Below are 19205 nucleotides of genomic sequence, written 5' to 3'. Positions count from 1 at the left end.
TCTCAGGGACATGACACTCAGACACTTTTTTTCTAGTTAAGAGAGCCTCTAAGAATCTTAAGGCTTTACCTTGTAGACCATCAACTAAACAAAAAGTCTTCTAAGATGCTTAGAGCCTTGTCCGTCAGCACTTTGATTCTCCATCCAAGGTATAGAAGGGCCTAGCTCAGAAAGAAATGTGGATGTAGCTTTTGTCTAATCAAATGAATTATAACATGATACACTGAAGGCCCACAACGTTTTAGAAGAAATTATAGCAGCTTGGACAGACAGGGAGAAGCTACAGCATGAAATAAAATGGTACCTGTGATTCTCAACTTTCTACAGCATAGGAAGCAGGCTTGAAGGCCATTTCAAGGAGCACAGACCATTTCGCACGTCAAAGAATGAATGACATTGGAGAGTAGAGATATATAGATACAGGATTTGTTCTCTGGATGTAATTACAATTTTTAAAAATTAAAATGTAATGTTTTATCACTAATCATCAGGGAAATGCAAATCAAAACCACAATGAGCTATCATCTCACACGTGTTAGGATAGCCATTATTAAAAAACAAAAAACAAACAAAAAAAGTATTGGTGAGGAAGTGGAGAAATTAGAACCCTTGTGCACTTGTACTGTTGGTAAAATGGAAAATGGTATAGTCACTGTGGAAACAGTACAAAGATTTCTCAACAATTAAAAAGAGAGCTACCGTATGATCCAACAACTCCAATTCTGGGTATTTATTCAAAAGAATTGAAAAGAGTATCTCAAAGAGATACTTGTACTCCCATGTTTATTTCAGCATTATTTACAATAGCCAGAGGTGGAAATAACCTAAATGTCCATCAATGGCTAAATGGATAAAGAAATATGATATATATGTACAATGGAATATTACTCAGCCTTAGGAAATAGAAAATTTATATATATGCTTCAACATGAATGAACTTTGAGGACATTATGCTAAGTGGAATAAGCCAATCACAGAAGAACAAGCACTGCATGATTCCACTTATATGAGGTATGTAAAGTAGTCAAACTTATAGAAGCAGAAAGTAGAATGGTGGTTGCCAGTGGCTGGGAAGAGGGGGAATTGGGGAGTTGCTGTTTAATGGGTGTAGTGCTTCAGTTACACAAGAGGAGAAAGTTCAAGAAATCTACTGTGTAATATTGTGCATAGAGTGAACAATACTGTCCTGCACACTTCAAAATTTATTGAGAGTAGCTCTCATCTTATGTGTTTTTATCACAATAAAAAGTATTTAAAAAGGTAATATGTTCGAATATTACTAAGTGTGACAACCTTAAAAGATTTTGTAATGATCCAGGGCCCCTATTCTAACAGAGGTCATGTTTTAATAGAAAATTACCTCAAATATTTTTTTTTGAATAAGTGGATGAGTAAAGAGTTAAATGAGCAAACAATTGGAAGATCATGGTCTAGACCTGCATATAAAATGAGGTTTTTAAGAGCATATTTTTTACCTTCCTGGACAAGGACAGAATTGCATAATTTCACATCATTACAATTGTGAGAGAATTTATGTAAGCATGTACTGACAGACAGGAAGTTTTCTAATGGACATAATATAGATTTCCTCCCCTGTCGTCCTCCTTAACATACCCCAAGTTATATCTATATGAACTGCCATTTTTTATTATCAAGACTCATTGCTTCCTATTTACCCCAGCCTCTGTCCCTGTCTCTGTCCCTGTCTCTGTCTCTGTCTGTCTTTCTCTATTTGCCCTTTACACACAAACACACACACAGTTGAGGGAGGTGAGAATTGGTAACAAAGTCAAGGGAAGTGAGGGGTAGTGGGCTTAGCTTGTCTAAGCTCTGAACCCCAATTTGTGGATCAGCATAGTTACAGAAACCTGTAATTCCCTCATTTCTTGGAATGTAGCAGGCAGAGAAGGGAGAGAGATTTTTCTGGTAATGGGAGATTCATGAGCAAATACATATTATGTGTCTTTAAAATGCTTAACATATTAGATAAGCATGAGATCCACTGGCTACATTGGTGAGAAGCACGAGCAATACTACTTCTTGAAGGTGTAGTTGTTGAAGGAAGAGTTCTCTCTACCTTGCCTCCTTTGCCCAAAGTCCAATACTGTTAAGGTAATCGATGTAGTTTTCATAGTGCCTGCTTCTGAAGGTCTATCTAGAGGAGGTGAATGTGCTATGCAAGCAAGGTTCAAAGAACCACATAAAGTGGCAGGAATATTTTTCTCTCGACTATTCAACTCCAACCCTGAACATTTGCAGTCCTTGAAGGCAATGTTTTGAGTTCTGTTTCTGGAGGCTAAACTGATGATTGTGCATTTCCATCACACCTCTAACATCTATCTTCTTTCTGGTTCCCAAAACAATGCAGTTTGGTCTGCATCGTGGCCATGTGAGAAGTCCACTAGAGCTGGAAAAGTCAGAATGGCTGCTTTTGATTTCCCTCATCTTATTCTATAGGGTTCACAGGATGAAGCCTTGTTGCCTCTGTTTTGTAAAAATGCATAAGTCTGAGGCAATGCAAAAAACTGCTATTCCCATTCAGGTAACATACTAAGGCTTTCTGGTAATATGGTAAACTAGCATATATTTTCAAATGAGAGCACTCTGTTGAATTAACTGTAAAGTCACACAATATAAGTAATCAGGGACTTTGTGGCTGTTCCATTTCTGTACATTGTTGATTTTAATGTAGTGACAGTTGACCATTGATACTGGTACTTAGAGGACACTGTCCTACTCAGCTTGGTGAATGCTTCCTGAAAAAGATCCTCTTTTAAGGTAGAGTGAAACATTGTGGTTAAGAGCCCAGACTTGAATCAGACAGACTTATTTTTAGGCTCTATAGCAGTTCCTGACCCTGAGCAAGTCTCTTAACTTTGCCCTCATTTCTCATGTATAAAATGAGAATCACAGTAGAACCTACAATCTACAGGTATTTTAAGTATTAAAATATATACTCCGTATAAATTCTTTTGAACAGCACCCAACCTATAGTAAGTGCTCAATAAATCTTAGCTACAATATTTCATTTATTTTTCCCTATTCTTCTACAAGAAAGCTTTTGGTTATTGAATTGAAAGTACCATTAAGATGGAAATAAAGGCATGAATAGTAAACACATACCAACAAGGCTGATCTATAACTTCTCCCCAACTTGGAGTGTTCAATTTTCTCCATGAAGATCATGTAGGAGCTGTTACTTGTTGTTACTTTGCATATGGGATCTGAACACACAGATTTTAAAAAAATTATTACATATAGGTTTCATACATACAAATTCCTTGGCCCCCTTCCTACCTTCCTAGAAAAGGTGGGCACTGTCTGGGGTGAGCTTGTCATTTCCAGATGCATTCAGAGAGCTCAGTGAAGCTGTTATCTCCTACTGAGCAGCCATGTCTGGCTCCAATGTTCCAAACAGGAAAAAGGCCTTGGAGGGAAGTGGAGAACTGAATGTCACATGAGTTAGTGAAGGCTTTCTTGCACTTACATCATATTTAATTGTATCAAGTGCTGTTCATTATGTGGTTGGGTTTGTGGTACTTTCTGGAGGAAGGAACATGGAAGAAACTTACTGGCATCTGAAACAAAACCAGAAATCTCTGTTCAGTGAGAACCTCAAATTAGACTTGAGTCACAGGATTGTCAGCTGCTCAGGCTGCTTAGAGCACAATACACATACTCGCATTCCATCTCATTGTCTAATACAAAAGGGGAAAGGCACTCTCAGAAAGCAAGATTTGGGAAGAGTTAGGACATCATTTTAGTTTCAAGTTTTAAAATTATCATGGAGGTTCTTCTCTATATTTGAAGGCTGTCTGTTGAGTTTAGAGAAAATTCTATGGTAAGTCTTACATAAAAGTTCTGGTGTATTCATGCAAGACACACTCCTGGATGCCAGCACCATCCTTTAAACAAGATGTGATCTGAGAGTCCTCCCTAGAGTATTTATGTTTCACTTTATCTTTAGGAAAGCATCAGGAAAATATAAAGAGGAACGCTTATCACTGAGATTTTTTTCATGGCTGTTAGAGGCGACTGTTAAACTGTGGGGAGCTTACGAGACTCAAGATATACATCCTAACTCATGATATATGCAATGTTATAGCCATCCAAACAATGAGGAAGAGAGAGCTATCCATGCACACAGGTTCAAAATCCTTCAATTTTATTTCACCCCTGCCACGTGACTACCTGTGTGACTCTGAGTTGGTCACTTAACCCCTCTGAATCTCAATTTACCCTGAAACATGTCAAAACAACACTTATCTCACAAATTTCAAATACTGTGCAAGTACATACTAGGAGTAGGATGCTATGTGTTGGGGTGAAGAAGCCATAGTCCCTATCCCCAGGAACTCACAGTCTAGGACCATCAAAAGTTGAATGAGAGAAGATACATGAGACTTCTTTAGCACATTTTTGGCTCTCAGTATTAATTCATTTCAATTTAGTGATAAAATTCCAAATCTGTAGTTTACTTTGGCAGTATGGTATTCAATTAAATGTTGACTATGCATTGGGTGGTAGGTGGGGCTTTTTAAAAATCATTTTTAACTGCCTTTCAGTTTCAGCTAATTAGTGTTGGGCCATGGATAGGCATGGAGGAAAAAAAGGAGCATCCACAGGGAAGGACAGAAAGGGAAAATATTGGATGTCAGTAGTTTCTTGTCAATGGGAGTGTTTAAACAGAGGCCAGACAGTCATCTGCCACTGCTCATGTCAACGAGATTCATAGTATTGGAGATCACTGTGTCTGGATGTTATAGATGTTGATGATGCACTTTTCCTGAGCTCCCTCATTTGGGCCACCCGAAGGACTCTTTCATCTCCTTGGAGGGGAGTAGAATCAGAGAGAGAAAACTTCACATGAGTAGCAAAGCTTAAAAGCTTCAGGCCAAGAATATGATAGAAAGTTCAATTAGGCAGAATCAATACATTTCCTCTTATCTACTCCCTATTTCCACTTTCAGCTAGATTAAAAAGAATACAAACTTGGACCTGTAATGGGAGAAAAGAACCGAAGGAAAAACAAGAGAGATAGATAATGGTAAGACTCTCAGAGAAAGGACCCTGTGTTCTGACATCCTTGAGCTTAGGCTCAAGGTCAGTTTGTCTGGAAAGCAAGTGGTAGGGTTTCTCACCCCATCCCAACATGGTGCAGTGTCTGCAGAGGGTGGGATTCAGGGAGCATGGAGCAATATGCTCTTCGCATGTCTCAAAGGAAGGCACTTGAGTTAGCTAAGAGTGAAGAGGGTTTGAAATGTGGGTGAGAAAGATAGAAAATTCATGGACTGAGGACCAGAGACCAGGAAGACACAGGACATTATCACAGCAGATACAAGTATGCAGAGGTGATTTCTCTGAAGGAATGATTCCCATTGCGGTGGATGCCAACAGGGTCTGGGCACCTCTCTAGATGCTAGGGTGCCATGTACATGAAAATCCTGTCTCAGTTGACTGTAAATCTAAAAATAGCTAAGAATTGTGTGATTCGTGCCTTGACTATCAGTCAGAATAGGAATTTGAAATTTAGATTAATATGAATTATATAAAAATGTAGTTACATTTTATTTAACACTGCGTTTGTAGTCTGAGTAATTGGTACTACCCAATTTCACAGTCCTTTGCAACCCAGAGTATCTACAGTTACAGACTAACTAAGCCTAAGCTTTCAGGTATTAATTGTACTCCTCCAACTGCCTTTATTATTTGCCTCTTGCTTCAACGTTTTGTTTGTACTTTTTATTATATGACTCTTTTAAATTCTTTTTGTAACTATTATCAATAAAAACAAATTCGGGCACTGGCCCTAGATCTCTTGCTGATTAAGCTGAACTCTGATACTGCTTTTCACATGAAAATAACCCCTTCAAAATCATTTAGTGAAAAATAGCCTACAAAATTGAAAAATAATACATAAAATCAACACATGGATGTCTCATGTTTGTTTTCCTGACAGTCGATAAAAAGTGTCTCCCTGACTTAAACAGACTAGGTGTACCCGTGGCATCACTTGTTGGCTAGTGAACCTGGGCTTTATTCCTTTGGAGGGATCTCTATTGAAATGAGAAGATCAAAGGGATTTTACCCTTGAAATGTTATCAGAGGACTCACAACAGTTCCTGGTTAAAAACTCACTTCACCATCAACAGCAGCAGCAGGAATGCATACATCCTTAACGGCCTGCCAGGACCGAAGGCTAGCTGGAATATATATTCTGAATGTGAAATAGGCTAATTAAGCCCATTGTTCCCTGGCTGTCACCCCAAGGAACAGCAGGGAGGTATAGCCTGCGTGCCTAACTAGGTTGAGTGGCAAACTTGAATCCCCTCTGCCCCACAAGTGTGCATATAAAACACGGACTGTCTGCCAAGGTCAGGGGGACGAGGTAAATCTCTGTGTATAAACATGCTAACATAAAAATGGAGGATTAAAAGCTCATTAAGATGTTGTGAGGAGGATAAAGAGAAAAGACCAGAGGAGAAGGAAAAGCAATGACCCACACATGTGTCTTTTGCTAATGCCCTTTATTTAATCAAAGCTCTGGATTCAGAGGTTATCCATGCTGCTCAGCAGCAAAATTGCTTGGTGTAAAAAGCCTGCACAAAGTCACCATTTCTGCACAGTGTGGGTGCTCTGCTATGCCCCAGGAAGAGTCCTTCCACCTGTGTGGCTGAGCCTCCCTTCTTCGAGCCCCCAAGAGGCAGAGTTTCTGTTTGCTTCTTTCACGTGCTGCCTTTTCGCAGAGTGCTGGCACCTGTGCCATTTCAGGACCCTGGGATAGGAAATATGGGAATCCTTCCCTTAACATGCTATTATACTTCAAAACAACTACTTCAACTGACAGAATTAAAGGGCAGTACCTATAGGGAACACGATGGCACCGCTGTGTTTGCTTTGGTAAGACTTTCACAGATGAAGAGGCAAGCGTGGCCCCCTCTGGCACGACGCTGTCTGGTCTTCCCCATAACTCTGACCCCCACTCTCGCCAACTCCAGACCTAGGCCATGCACTGCCCATGCCAACAGTGGATCCTCGGGAGCCAAAACTTCACCAGCTAACCACCAGCTAACAGTAGGAAAACCAAGACAAACGCTTAGGTTTCTTGGCCCCTTGTCCAGTGCTCTTTTTCCACTTTCCTGGAGTTCTAACTCTCCACTCACTCAACACTCTTAACTTTGCCCGTGACCCCCCAGGTCCCAATCGAACTGCAGATGTAAACACGAATCTGGGGGAGCTGGCTTAACAGTGGTTGCTGAATTCTAATGAAAAAATCAGTCCCCCATTTAGAGGATTTTGCAAAAGGATCTCTCAGGGTTCTGGGAATATGAAAGGCAGGAGAAAAGCAAAATGTCAGCACTAATTTGATACGCTTTTTGTTGAATGCAGAAGCATTCATTAAAACCTTAAACAGGTGGCAGGTTTGGCAGCTCACTGTGTGCATGCTCTGGACAGATTTATTATGCCTTTCATTTAAAAATGTTTATGCAAAAACAGACTCGGTGAGATAAATGATCTTGTTCACAAGAGCATTCTGTTCAAGGCTGCTATGATAACTACCATATCAATCAAATTATGCAATGAAAATTTACCATCAATTTTATAATCATCATCAATTATTTGTAACTTAGGAAACTCTTCATTACTTCTCCATTTTAATTTTGCAGTCTTCCAGGCAGCTTTTACCTAACAGTGGGAGACAGGGTCACAAAATGGGGACTATATGCAGGATATCACCCCAGTTGCTGAGGTTCAGAGTGGGAGTCAGATATGTATTTCAAAGCAAACATAATTCCATGTGAATAGTATTGGCTAACTATCTTGTGTAATGACTGAAGGTAGGAAGGAACATGTAAACATTAGGGGCATGTTCAAACATTAAGGCAGCTTCGCTTCATCAAATGAGGTGAGCCACAGGCCAAGTGAAGCTCAACATAATATCAAGTGAGGCAAAGTACACACTTCAGAGTCACTAGCGAGTCCTTAAATAATTGCAATTCCCCCTTAGCCTCACTGTCATCACCTTTCCAGGAGCTGGTAGTTTGTACTGGTGGCTTCTGCCATTTGCGGAAGGTTGGTCTCATCAACTTTAAATCTTACAGGAAACCCTTCTGCTAGAAGGATATCCAGAAATGATTCCCCACAAACCAGACTTTCACAGAACTTTCCAGATTCTTTTGGCCAGTTCACTGTCTGGAATTTCACACGCATTGACCAATGCGACATACTGCCAGCTACTTTCTAGTCATGTTGATCTGCTAATGTCACTTCTCACAACTGCAGGATACATGCCAATTCTCCCTATAAACACACTTTCCTATAGAAAATATTCAGAGAGGACTAGGAAGTCGGTGGGGGGAGGGTGTGATACAATTTGCATTTCTTATTTGAATTTTTGACTCACTTCCATTAGGAAAGCCCTGATTATACTCACTGTTTTAGCTGAGCATCTCAGGGACAGGTGCATCTTGGTTTTTCAGCTGTCTTCTAAGATACAATTGCATCTTTTGGTCTTCACTCCTGCCAAGGAAGGAGGCTTACCAACTTTTACTTTCTTTTTTCTCACCAGAAATGCTCTTTCTTCCTCTATGGCAAACCATATCACGTTATCTTCTTTTCAAAATACTGCTCAAGAATAACCTCCATGCAGATTTTTCAGCCTTAACTCTCTGATTGCAAATTGTTACAGCTCCCCTCTTAGCACTTGTGAATAGGTCTGTACAACTAATTGGCTAGATGCCGATTTACTTGTGGCTATTTTTGGCTTATTTTTGTCCCCATCATCTATTAGGAATTCTCAAACAGTAACAAAAAGCCTACTTCAAGGCAGATCCTTCAGGTTAAGCCAAGAGTCTTGAAATGTTAATAATTAGTTCAAGGTTCACAGCGTTAATAGGCATATATCCTGCAGAGCCAATATTATGCAAACTGATGCATCTTTTATGACAATGAAGGGTGTCATTAGCTCATCAGTTTTCACTATTAGGCTGTCATAAGAATGTCAGAAAAACTGAATTCAAATCCCTGCCATCTCTGCACTTACTAGCTTTGTGATTTCAAGTCACATATAGTCGTAGACGAGGTACAGCTTTTTAATCTACAGAATGTGCAAAATAACATTTACTATGGCAACTTTTAAAGGGAGGTTGACTTAGATAAGGTATATATGCATTTATTTAGTAAAGTATAAAGGAAAATATAATATTGTTACAACCACATACCGAAGAGATTTTGCTTATTCTGGGATAGGTGATAAAATGGCACAATTGAAATAATAGTCTTAAAAGGATGAGTACACCTTTGACAGTGGATGATGATAAATAATCTTAGTTTAATATTGAGAGAGGTTGTTCAGCAAGACGAGTTGAATTTGCCTGCTTAATCCTTTATAATTAGTCTGGTGATAACAGAAATAAAACCTGCTACTTCTGCTAGAGCAGTGGTTCTTAAAGCATGACCACTGGTCCTGCAGCACCAACAACATCTAGGAACCATATTAGAAATGCAAATTATCGGGCTCTACCCCAGACCTACTGAATCCGGTTTCCAGCAGATGAATGCTGAAGATGAGAACCACTGTCCCAATCTGTAGACTTGGGTTTTACTTCAGATGCTGCTAAATTATTGGGTAAACTTGGAGGCCAGGCTATGACAGGACCTCATGAGATTCTGGGCATTAACATCAACTCACTTTTTCAGATTTTCAATCAATGCAGATTTCTTGCGCTATTATTTCCATTAAATATAAGCTGCGAAACACAATGTGACTTTGTCAACCTCCATAAGTCTTTTTTGTACAAGTAAGTTCACATATTTTTTTTTTTAAAGTATGGCCAGATCAGGGAACCAGATTTAAGGGTTCTAAAAGTATGGCTCCTGCAGTTACAAGGGAAAAGTCTCTGACTTTAGGTGACTAAGTGCACGAGACCAAGTTTAGCCAACTGTAGAGTAACTCAAGACACTGCTTAGATGCCCCTGCTTGTAAAGTGAAATGGTTGTAATAAAATGTTCTCTAAGCATTTTTTCAGCTCTCCCTGTTTGAACTGAAGCCTTCTTTCTAATTTCTTTCTCTTTCACCCACATCCTGAAAATTGTACTCAGAATAGAACAGAAGGCATAAAAGAAAGGCCAGAGAGAGAAACACTGAGAAATTTCACTTCCCACACCATGAAGTAACTGAAATAAAATCATAAAAAGTAATTAAAATTCAGCTGTGAAATAAATGTGAAACAGTACCAAATTTTAAGAATTATATGATAAATTATGTCTGTCCTTTAAAAGGAAGCTGCACATAGGTGAGTGCAGATGCCTTGCAGGCTTTCTGTATCCTTATAAAGGGGGAGGAAGAACTGTCCCAAATAAGGACAGTACAAGTGCAGGTGTACAGCAGAGAATCTTCCAATCCAGGACACCAAAGGGAGGAAGAACTTAAGCAAAAGGAAGGGCAGAGGTCACCACAGCTGCTACAGACTGAACATGTTTCGTGTAAAAGCACATCTTTATCTTATTAAAGGAAAATATCTTCTCCAGCTTCCTCTATCAAAAACACACTACAGGGGCTTCCCTGGTGGCGCAGTGGTTGAGAGTCTGCCTGCCGATGCAGGGGAAGCGGGTTCGTGCCCCGGTCCAGGAGGATCCCACATGCCACGGAGCGGCTGGACCCGTGAGCCATGTCCGCTAAGTCTGCGCGTCCAGAGCCTGTGCTCCGCAACGGGAGAGGCCATAACAGTGAGAGGCCCGCGTACCATAAACAAACAAACAAACAAACAAAACAAAACAAAACAAAACAAAAAACACTACAGGCCGTTGGCAAGTTTTGCAAAGGTGAAACTCACACTCCTCTGAGTCCAGAAAGGAGAAATGAACTAAATGTCTACAAAAAAAATCCAGTGCCCTTAGAGAAAAGATGACATAAATTCAATGTATTACTAAAATAGCATGCTATTACACCATTATGGCTGCAGAATATCAAACTATCAGACATGAAGAAAATAAGCACTCAGTAGGGGAGATATTTAATTACACAAAGAGACACAGCTGTCCTCTGAATTCTCGAATTCAGTATTTTCCATTTCCACTTTCCAAGTGTCTTCTAAATAAAGTTTTCCACCAATCCTCATCCTGATTGAGACTCAGCAGCAAATGCTTCCTTGCCATGGAGATAGCCACACAGCCAGCTACTTCCTGGAATTCTTTGCATTTGTTCAGTGATATGTGCAGCACATTCTGCCTTTCAGTAGAGACCTCAGCAGGTATTAATTTTTACAGGCAATGCTAGTCTTCAAATAATTCCCCAAACTCAGAAGTCAGCATCAGAAAAGTTTTACAGAAAGGTCTACTTTCAACCACATAAACATACTGCAGCATGGAAAAAGTGTTTTCCAGAAGAAAAAGAAGTGTCTTCTTAACAGAAATAGATGCCCTGTACTCACAGATCCACCATAAAAGGCTGTAGCAAAACCTCTGTTTATATATAGCTCCCAGCTTCCTCATCCACAGGCTTTGTTGGATCATTTCTATTCATTCACATATTCATTAGCTTACTCATATTTTCATTTGACAAATATTTATTTCACTGCCTACTTGGAGCCAAGTTATTGGAATACAGAAATGTAGTATCATTTTTGATGTCTTGGAAAGAAAGAAAGAAGCAAATATAATATGATAATTTTTATAATGGATCTGTGGACAAAATACAGAGGGAATACAGAAAACAGACCATTTAATTTTGCTGGGAGGGGCAGAAAGGCTTAGGGAAAGCAAAGCTTAGAAAGATAGGTAGGACCATTCAAGGAAAAGACAGTCTAGTCAGAGGGAATGTCAGTGCAAAGGCACTAAGATAGAAAAGAAAAAATGTATTCCCCAAACTAAAAGGAATTCACTATTGATGAAGCAAAAATATAAAGTGGCATCTGAGATGTCCGAGGCAGGGGACAAATAATGAAGGGCTCTGTATGTCATGCAAAGAAATTTAGGTTTTATTTTGTAGGACAGTTGTTCTTAACTGGGTATGTCCTAGAGTTCATTTTCCAAACACATGCCTGGGCCCTAACTCCAGAGATTCCAGTTTCATAGGTCTTGGGTGAAGTTTTTCATCTGTATTTTCTTAAACATTCACAAATCATGTGCATGTCCCTCTTTTAGAACTGCTTTAGGTCCTAGGAAGCACTAAACGATTGTGAACATGGGAAAGCCATGATCTGCTTGAGTGTTTGTAACTCCCTTTGTGGGGAACGTGGAGGAAATTTTGCAAGTGATACAAAGAGATTCCAGGAGAGGAATGGTTTGAGAGGCCATGCAAACTTTCAGGCAAGAATGAAATAAGCCCTGAGTTAGGATGTAGCAGGAGGTAAGGCAAGTGGATTTGAAAGAAATGATGGGAATTAGATCAGTAGGAATTGATGATCTAAAATTACATTTGCTTCCTACTTTATGCTTTGGTGACACCACTCTCCAAGAAAGGAGACATAGGGTAGAAGAGAGGAGGAGGAAGTGAGTTTAAGTTCTCATCTGCTTTGTTGATTGGGTTCAGAATGTAAATTATATAAGAGATGGAGAAGGTATTAATTTAATATTCCCTGGCACTTTCTCCTCTGTTTGCAGTGCTGGTGATTTGGGAGTGGTTTTATTTGAGTTGGCTAACACAGCACTTATTAAGATTTCACAATTCCAAACACCATGGGCAAGTGGGCAATTCTAACAATTTATGGCAAGTAAATGTCAAATAGAATCACTCTATCTCCCTGTAAAAGTTGGGAGGATACTAGGTAGGCAACCTCAGAGAATTTTCCCCACCTCCCAATCTTCTCTCCCTCTGCTGGAACAATGAGGCACCCTTGTCCATGTTCAGCTTCTTTATGCATCCAAACAAACTTAACAGTTTATTGGATAAAAAGTGGCTGAGTTACATAACATTCAAGTAGGAGAAATTATTCTTGGGATAGAATCAGATTTGCAGTCACCTCATCCGAACCCAGACAACCATTAGTTTCCACAGCTTCTCATTCCTTCTCTCCTCCTTCTAATTTTCCTGGCTCCCTTCTAAGAGGCAGTGCTCTGGGGATCCATACTGCAGCCCCAATAAAGGGTGCTGACATATTTTCCTACACAAGTGAAGAACCTAGCTTGCCAACATCCTGGGTTTATTTTTTCTGAATTACTGAAAAGATCTACTTATTTGATTGTGTTTTTTGTTATAATTTTGTGTGCAGGAGTAGATGCATTAAAATTTTTTTTCTGTCACTATCTTCTGTGGAAAGTTCAGTCCACTAAAATATATGATTAGATTGAAATGTCTGATATAACACATAAAACCTATGTTCGGTATGTTTGAAAGTACAGAGTCAATGCAGTCTACCTTTTTACTTTTTAATCCAGATATACGTATATATATGTATATATGTATGTGTGTGTATATATATACACACACACACACACACACACACACACATATCTTTGCAGTGTCAGTGACTTGGGAGTGTTTTTATTTGAATTGGCTAAGATTGGGACTTCCCTGGAGGTCCAGTGGTTAAGACTCTGCACTTCCACTGCAAGGGGCGTGGGTTCGATCCCTGGTAGGGTAATGAAGATCCTGCATACATGCCCCACAGCATGGACAAAAAAAAGCCACATAATTTATCAGAATTGTCTAAGATAGAACTTATTAAGATTTCATAATTCCACACATCATGGACAAGTTGCAATTCTAACAAGTTATAGCAAGTAAATTAAACACACACACACACACATATATCATGTTACATATATATAAATATTTTTATTGGTAGTCATTTCTTCTTCTTTTTCTAATGGCACTTCCTGCTATCAAACACTGTCACTGCACTTCTCTAACTTCCTCTTCTCATACGATGTCTAGCAAAACATAAAGTGTGACTGTCCTGGAGAGATTAGGATGGGCCTATTTACCTGCTACCATAACCCATTCTCCAAATAATGTGTTATGAATTTGTAACTATATGTGTTGCCACAATATATTGACAGTATGGCCCTGAAATCTGAATCAGGTGAAACATCAGATTAGGGTCAGACTTCCTCAATTAAATAATATCATGTTGTTTCTCTAGGTACTTTGCCTTGAAGTGAAGATTGAGTTTTGAGGCACTTCTCCCTGGATGCCAGTATAACAGGTGGATTTTGAAGGCTCAACGTTCCTGAATTTTTTTCACCCAGTTGTGAACTGGGAGCATGGTCACTGAGCCAGAAGCTATGACCACCAAACTGTCCAAAGCAAATCCTGTCACTTGGTGATGAAATGGCTGTTAAGAGAACCATAGGAAAGGCATGATACAAATGGCAATGCTAGAAATTCTAACACAACGTAAAATTTAGATCTATCCACTTTCAGCCCTCACCTTGGTTCAGACCATGACATCTCTCTCCTTGGTTACTTCACAGCCTCCTAACTGATGGCCTTTACTTTTGTCTTCCCTCCTCCCATCTCTTCTCCAAAACCAGAGCCAAAGTAATTCTTCTGAAATGTATACCCAACAGTTTAGTTTACAGCTTAAAACCCCACATTGTTTTCCGGATCAGTTTCCAGTTCTTTAATGTGGTTTAGATCACAAGGCCCATCGTGAAGGACCATTTTCCCTATACCCATAGTATCATTTCCTGAGGCTTCCCTCCCTTAAACTCAGACAAAACAAGATATGCAAAATCTCAGGCTCTTTGCAAGGACAATCACATCTTCTCTCTTTCTAGCTAACTCTCACTCATCTTTTGATCTCAGATTAGAGGTTATTCTTCTAGGAAGATGCCTTTAGTCCCTTCCATGTGCTTCTATCGTAATCTGTATTTGTCTGTATTTATATAGCATTTTGCAAATGCACTATAATTGTCTATCAACTTCCCTGCTCTCTTTCATTTTCCCCATCAGCTCTTGTGGGTCTTACTCTCCTAGTAGCCCCTGTGGCTAGCTCAGTACCTGCACATAGTAAGTTCTTAGTTAACAGCTGTGGCATAGATGAATGAATGGAGTAAAACTGTACACTGTTTTCTGTTTTGTTTTAATCATCTTTGATCTGACAACAGAGAAAATTACAAATTGCAAGTCTGGTGAAAGTCTATGAACAAAGGATTAGGGTAAGCCAACTAAAACACTGAGGAGAAAATGGGCCAAGTGTGCTTTAATGAGACACTATACTCTGAATTCTGTTTCTTTTTACTATCGGGCTATCAAGGAGTACTACAAAAAGGGCACTTCGAGAGATCATGCCAACTAGCAACTAAATAAGCCTCCAGATGCATAAATTTTCCACATTTAAAAGATCTTTAGGGTATTTTACTTAATCACTTAAGGAAAGCTTTATATTTGTTTATCCTTACTACAAATACTTTTTTGGTGTTTCCAGACTGTAACTTCAATTTAAGTGTTTTCCTTTTCTTTGTTTCTAGACACAGATGAGAAAAAAAACAGTAGTTACACAATTGTTGTAAACCTCAAGAAATCAGACAACAGGGGCTTCCCTGGTGGCGCAGTGGTTGAGAGTCCGCCTGCTAATGCAAGGGACGTGGGTTCGAACCCTGGTCTGGGAGGGTCCCACATGCCGCGGAGCGGCTGGGCCCGTGAGCCACAACTACTGAGCCTGCGTGTCTGGAGCCTCTGCTCTGCAACGAGAGGCCACAATAGTGAGAGGCCCGTGCACTGCGATGAAGAGTGGCCCCCGCTTGCCACAGCTGGAGAAAGCCCTCGTGTGGAGACGAAGACCCAACACAGCAAAAATAAATAAATTAAATAATAAAAAAATAAAACTCCTACCCCTAACATCTTAAAAAAAAAAATCAGACAACAAGCCAATAAGTGATTTAAGAAATTCTTTTCTAAAATTCTAAAAATCTAGTCGATTTTTATTCATCTTTTGTGGTAACCTTTGGTTCTTTAGGACACTGGACACAGAAAAACACAAATATTAACTTACTCATACAGAATTTGGTAATATAATTTATGGATGTTAGGAGAAGAACATAAAATAAATGCAAAGTTAAACAGAACCTGTATATTAGATAAATTAAACTTTCATGTAACTTGTAGTTTCTGAAAGTCTACAAGTCTAGAGAAACAAAGTAAAAGAAGACCACATGATGATTTGATTAGCAAGGTGTAGTAGATTAGAGCCTATGGGCTATTTCCTTTTGACCACCAAAGAAAAAGTTAAACCAGAAGAGTCTGGAAATTGTGTTGCCCTGCTCCTTCCCTGGTTCTTTAGAAAGATCCATTCCCCAATTACTCAATTTTAGTTAATTGTACTACCATCCCTCCTTGCTGATTATTGACCAGTCACAATCTGTATTTCATATTTTTGACATTATCTATTCATTACATTCAATTTCAGGAAGATGCACCCACACATCAATTTTGTTATAAAGCATATTTACAGCAAAATCTGTGCATGTTCCTAATGAATATTCTAGGTTTGTAACATGCATCAATCATCCTTGTAATGTTTCTGATCAAATGTCTGTATTTAGATATCTTAGTAAGAAATAAGAAAATAGAAGCCACATGCATCACAGCATTTGTCTATGACTGTTTCTATTTCTGAAGTCTTAATAAAGGTGTTGTAAGTGAAGATGAATCAAAACTCTCAAAATACCAAATGGACTAGAAATTGAAACTCTAAAAATAACAGAGAAAGTTATGCCAAACAACAGCTTTCTAAAGAATCCCCATGTACAGATTTTCTTTTAAATTAATTCAGTGAAGTCCCCTCCCCTTGCTGAGTTTCACCATTTCACTCCTTGCAACCCTGGACATCTGAGTTATAAAAACCAGTAGCTGTGAACTAATTATTCTGGCTGCTTTGCTATATTTACATGCAAGATGCATTTTAAAGATACTTTAACAGTATTTGAAGAGAAAAATTGACATTTTGGAAACAAAAAAAAGAGAAATATTGAGCAGCATTAACTAAAGTGTGAGAATTAATTCAATCACTAGCATCTACATTTTCTCTGCTTCATGGCTGGTGGGCAGGTCTAAGGTATTCACTGATTGGCTTCTTCCTCTAGAGAAAGGAATGCATGTAGGGAGAGGATGAGAGGAATAGAAACACAACTAAGTTAATTACAAAATTCAATTTTAGGCACTCAACTGCAAAGTTAAAAGACTTTAAAATCTTAGGCTAAGCAGATTCCATTTTTCCACATAATCCATCAAGGCTGGCTGAGAAGTAATAAGGCAAACTTCCCCACAAGTCAGACTGCCCTTGTAGCTGCTTGTTCAGCTGTGAGCATTCTGAACTTAGGGGGAAAAGGAAGATATTTTGAAGGACTAATAGGTGAAAAGAAAGCAATTTTTCTTAGGGATGGCCTAAAAATATAAGAATATCTTCTAAGCTATCAGAAATGCTTCTCAGAGAAGTGTGTGGTACTATGGATCCAAAATAGGGAAAGAATGTAAATGGGAAAGATCCCTTTTCTAAATTCCTAAATTCTATAGGAATTTAATCTCTAAAGAAACCATTTAAAAATAATTTAAAATCAGATAAACTTTTTTCATTTTTACTTTATGACATTGTAATATTTGAAATTGGTCTCTTGGAAATCTAATAGGCACCTCAAAAAGACAGAATTCCTGGTTTCACTTCCCCAGACCACTCCACTAGCAGCATCCTCCTTGTGTTACTGGAAACTCCATCCATCCAGTTGCTCAGGCCAAAAACCTTAGTCCAGAGTTTCTCAACTTCAGCATCATTGACATTTGGGGCTGGACCATTCTTTTTTGGATAGAGCTGTTCTGTACATCATAGGATGTTTAGCAGCATCTCTGAACCCTGTTCACTAGACACATAAAGCATACTCCCCAATTGTGATACCCAATATTTCACCAGACATTTTGCCAAATGTTCCCTGGGGGGCAAAATTATCCACAGTTAAGAACCACTACCTTAGAGTCATGACTGACTTCGTTATGTCTCACATCCTATATAAATCTCCTAGGAAATCCTATTGGCTCTGCTTCAGAACATACTGAAAATACAAACATTCCTCACACCTCCACTGCTCCTGCCTTGATCCCGGCTGCCATCATCCAAATCCTGGATGACTCCAAGGGCCTCCTAATCTGTCTGTTTGCTTCCACCATTGTCAACTTTTATTCCCAACACACCAGTCAGACAGACACTATTAAATTGTTATAAACTTCTCTGCACAAAATCTTCCAATCGTTTTTCTCTCTCACAAAAAGTAAAGCCAAAGTTCTTAAAATGGCTTTTCTGATGTTGTCTCATTCTATTCCAATCATACTGGCCTTCTTGCTCTTTCTGGCATGTTTCAGGCAGGCTGCTGCCTCAGGTACCCACTGTTTCCTCTGCCTGGCAAGCTTATCCCCTCAAGTGTTTGCTCAAATGTCACCCCCCTCAGTGAGGCCATCCCTGACAACCAGATTTGAAAAGGCACTTCTCTCTGCCCCTATTCTCTATCTGTTTTCTTGGTTATTTTCCTCCAAAGTCCTTATCATCTTACTGTATCATTCACTTATTTTGTTCATTATCTGTTTTATCCACTAGGCTGTATGCTTCATGATGATAGGATTTTCTACTTTTTTCACTAATTTATCCTCAGGGCCAAGAAGAGCTCCCAGCACATTATTGACAGGCTCTGAATCAAAGTGAATTGAATGAATGGCCTCTCTAGGATTACTATTAGAGACTCTCAAAGGGATTTTGGGGGATTTTCAAAACCATTTATTTACACTTGGTTATTCAATTTAGAGAATGAAAATGTGAATATTTTGTTTGTGATAGTTTCAAAATTTTGAAACTATTTTCAGGTCTCAGAATAACTTTTCTTATAGTCCCCTTGAATTTGATAAACAAGGTGATACAAATTTTTGCCCTCACACTTACAGAACTTCAAGGAAATATTTTCAGATTTTCTTATGCTTATTAGTTAAAACTTCACAAATTTTTAGCAAAAACCCCTTACTCAAAATTGAATCAATATTTTTAATGCAACCTAGAGCCACAGATTTCTTCATTACTTCATTCAACCAACATCAATTTTTAAATCTCAACTATGTGTAAAATATAATGCTTGATTTTACCAAATAATTCATCTTACAATGGAAGAATATTCAACTTGAGGGAACTGTACTCAGTATCTTGTAATAACTTATAATGGAAAAGAATCTGAAAAAGAATATATATATATATATAAACACAACTGAATCACTTTCCTGTACACTT

The 19205-nt window shown here is 38.8% G+C and overlaps 1 protein-coding gene across 5 annotated transcripts in view; it reads right to left on the bottom strand.

Moving 5' to 3' along the window:
• The window catches only part of ARHGAP24 (Rho GTPase activating protein 24), a 492969-nt gene that overhangs the window by 297770 nt on the left and 175994 nt on the right, over positions 1–19205 (bottom strand). The window contains exon 1 of one of the 5 annotated variants that reach the window (XM_060114232.1): positions 3298–3316. The exons of the other annotated variants lie outside the window; for them this stretch is intronic. The gene's annotated coding sequence lies outside the window, so the exon portion shown is untranslated. Of the gene's footprint in view, positions 1–3297; positions 3317–19205 lie in introns of those variants that run through there. 5 annotated transcript variants of the gene reach the window in all.

This window comes from Mesoplodon densirostris, chromosome 1 (assembly GCF_025265405.1).
Source record: "Mesoplodon densirostris isolate mMesDen1 chromosome 1, mMesDen1 primary haplotype, whole genome shotgun sequence".
NCBI classification, from domain to species: Eukaryota; Metazoa; Chordata; class Mammalia; order Artiodactyla; family Ziphiidae; genus Mesoplodon; species Mesoplodon densirostris.
Note: the sequence above shows the minus strand (reverse complement) of the source record. Positions and strands in the feature narration are given on the sequence as shown.